Here is a 3,630-nt window from a genome sequence, read left to right on the forward strand (position 1 = left end):
ATTTACCTATGAGATAAAACAGTGCCCACACACTTAGTAGCAGCCCTGAAGACTGTTTAGCCCTTTGTAGTGACCTACACAAATGATCTGCCCACTTATCCAAGGTAAATCCATGTCCCATGTAGGTACAATACTCGCTTTCAAGGCTTCTTAAAAGGCCAGTCTCTACAGCCACAAGGCTGAACTTCAGCAATGCCACAGATTTATGTAATGTTAACTGTACGTCCAAGGCAAGCCACAAGATTGTTTTCTACTCCAATAAGATATTTGTTCTTCATTTGGCAATATGATCACTTTTGCATCATGGCTCAATACGTCTACCACTGAAAGTCATCTCGTTGCTGGTATGATTTGCAATGAAGAGCACAGAGCAAGTAAAATACAGTATATCTATGATAAATACTGAAACTATTTAGAAAAGCTTCATTAGATGAAAACAAAACAATTGCACACCTCCCGTAAAGTCAATCAACCCTTAAGCTACATCCAAATGGCATCGAAAAACACCCCTTCTTTGTGTTGTTTCACATTATAAAGATGCAAAACACAAAGCTCAAAGGGAAGTAATGAACCCATGTATGAGACCAGACATCACTCCCAGTAACGGAACATGTTTAAGTAATCTGTAGGCAAAACAACACTGACAAGCTAAACATGGTTGTTAATATTACAGACACGAATCTCTGTAAGCATATATTGCGTATGTTTGTCTACAAAGCGCGATTTGCTGCATAATTCTGTTAATATGCCTGGTTCAGTGTGCTCCATCTAAAAAAAAAAAAACCCTATGTGGGGCTTTACTGAGACCAGTGTGTATTTTACATTACTGTGCATTCTTTCCTTAGCTGTCAAATCTATTTAGTTCATGTAGTCTTGCAAAACATGTTAGTGTTAACCTAAGAGGCTGGTCTATGATGAAACAGTGTAAATGGCACAAAAAAATTCAGCAAACACCTAAAATCAAAGCTTACAGCATTCTAGGATGAAAGAGATGAATGAGCTTAAGGCGTTTAGAGGTTATTCCTGACGAAAAGTGTCAAAATAACCACGACTTGTATGAAGAAAAGTGATTTCAAATTAGCCCTTGGTGTCTATCACCCGCAATATAGTGCATTCTTCTCATACATTAAAGTCTAATCACTAAAGGTATTTGGTAAATTTGTGACACAGCAGAGTTTATTTACTTTGAAGTAGACCAATACAGTCATTTAATGCGTTCCACAGCAAACAACAATGACTTGATTGGGTAAATTCATGCTAACCACATGCACCCTATCAGCTGCACATTAAGGGCCTTAAAATATGAAAGATAACAGCACTAACAAACTTGCACAAGACTTGCACATTTGAAATCACTGTGCTGTATGGGAGAATGGAAGCAACAACATGATTCCCTGTACAATCTATTGCAATACCTATTTCATAAATACTACCTTTAGGAAACTAAAATGTTAATGGTTAACAGGGTGTGGATTCACCTCAGTTCTGTGTTCATAGGGTGTTTTATGAGCCATCATTTCCATCACTTTTGTGTCTTAGTCCCGCCCATGTAAGAGTACAAGGAAAACATGAGGAGAGAGGACTTGAGGAAATACAGAATTACCATCATGAGATGTCCTTTCCTCCTTTCCTTCATCTGAGGTGTCCTATCTCCAACTGACTTCAGATAAAAGGGGCGTGTCGGTTCATAGAATACTTCAACGAAGGATGGTCTGATTTATCCTCACTCCTCGTGCAGCAGCCTCCTCGCTATTCAGAACTGATATGAGAAACTTGGAATGTCCTAAGTCAACAGAACAGCTGATTAGATTTTAGTGCTTATCCGTAGCATAGTTTCGAGATTTGTTTCATAAGATTATTATCCATTGTGAGTGCTGCAAAGGTTGACTGTATGTGAGCCCCCTTGTGGCCAATGTGCACTGCTGAGCACTGGAAAGAAGATGAGTGCAGCTAATAAGTGTAGTGTGACTTGTGTGCGTCTATGAAGACTTGTAAAAGTACACACAGTTATGTCAGTCTTCATGGGACATTTATTTAGCTATTTGTGACAATTACTATTTGCTCGTGTCAGTGCACTATGTAAAGTCAACGTGTTCATGGTGCTAAAGCTGACATCCTACAGTCTGGAGGGTATTCCAGAAAGCAGGTTAAGTTTGTTTAAGGAGAAATGAGGGAAACTCTGCCTTTTCAGTTCCAGAAATCAAGCTCTTCTCTATGCAATGACAGCTGGGTGAAAGCCTGATGGCTTATCCCGCGGTCCCCTAAACCAACAAGCGAATGTCTGTCATATCTAGCATTTTTCTTGAATAAACTTTCAAACTAATAATGATATCAGTGTCATTCCAAATGCCAGCAGTAGGTTTTCATGGTGAGGCAATCATATTATGAGGGTCAAACTATCATGGGAATATTGCTTTTATGGGGAAACGGACTTGGCCTGTGGTGGAGGTTGCACTCTCTGAATGCTATTTAGCTTGTCTGCAGCAGGAGAAAACATTTTACAGTACTATGCACTCCAGTACACCACCAACACAAAACACAGGGTCAGAAATTACAATAAAGCTCCATCTGCAACTTTGACAATCTCAACCAAATTTAAGTTAAAGCTTCACAAAAGGTAGCATTTGTTATAGGGATGTTGAACTTCATTGCTTAATTATAAGCTACAAGTCTTCATGTTTTTGTGTCCATCCTCTATATACACACAAATTGTAACCAGCTACAAGACAGAGAACCTGGTGCTCTGTGGTTAAGAAGACAAAGCCCAGGATCACGCTACAAAATAAATAACCTCTGCCTTTAAATGACTGAATCAGTTGACTCCAAGATGAGACACTTTCTATTCTGCAAAAACACAAACTGCAGATCAGAGATGAGTGATGTAATAAATACAGCATTTCTTTAGATTTTATGGCTAATTTGAAACCACAATATTAAACTGGGTGTACAAGCTGAAGCCATACGAGGTAGACAGACACCGTGTCTAAACCAATCAATAAGCTCAAACATTGTAAAAACTGCAATCACTTGTTTTGTAGCCCAGTGTGAGATTTCCTGTGACCCCACCTGAGACTGACTGGGACCCACTGACCTGATGAGGGGCACCACAATTAAAAGGACCATGGAGGCTTAAGGAGTGTAATGAAAAGGGTATGAGTGAGGGGCTTGGAACTGACACAATTCAACAGGCTATTTACCAGAACAAAGTCAACACCACAAATCTTCAATGTCTCAAGTCAAAAGCAGCATTTAAACCTCAGTCATATAACCAAAAACAATTGAATGTTAATTTACAAGGCATAATCATTTAAATACAATATATGGCATCTGACCATTGTCTTAGTATGTCCCTTTGAGATATCGCCCACCCAACACCCACAGACACAGGTTTATAACCCAGAAATCCCCATGCCAGACCTCGTGCCCATTTAACAGTCTCACATTGTTCTAGAGAATAGAGATTAAAAATATATACTATGGACTTATTGACTTCCAGTGTATATTTTCTGTTTTTCCCTACTATTTTTCAAGTTTAAAAAGATCTCCTTTGTCACTGTGCAAGCTCAGAGATCTTTTCCACACACACACTCTGTCACTCACTCACACACAAATATACTGTTTATATATATA

This window comes from Monopterus albus, unplaced genomic scaffold, assembly GCF_001952655.1.
Source record: "Monopterus albus unplaced genomic scaffold, M_albus_1.0 scaffold91.1, whole genome shotgun sequence".
NCBI classification, from domain to species: Eukaryota; Metazoa; Chordata; class Actinopteri; order Synbranchiformes; family Synbranchidae; genus Monopterus; species Monopterus albus.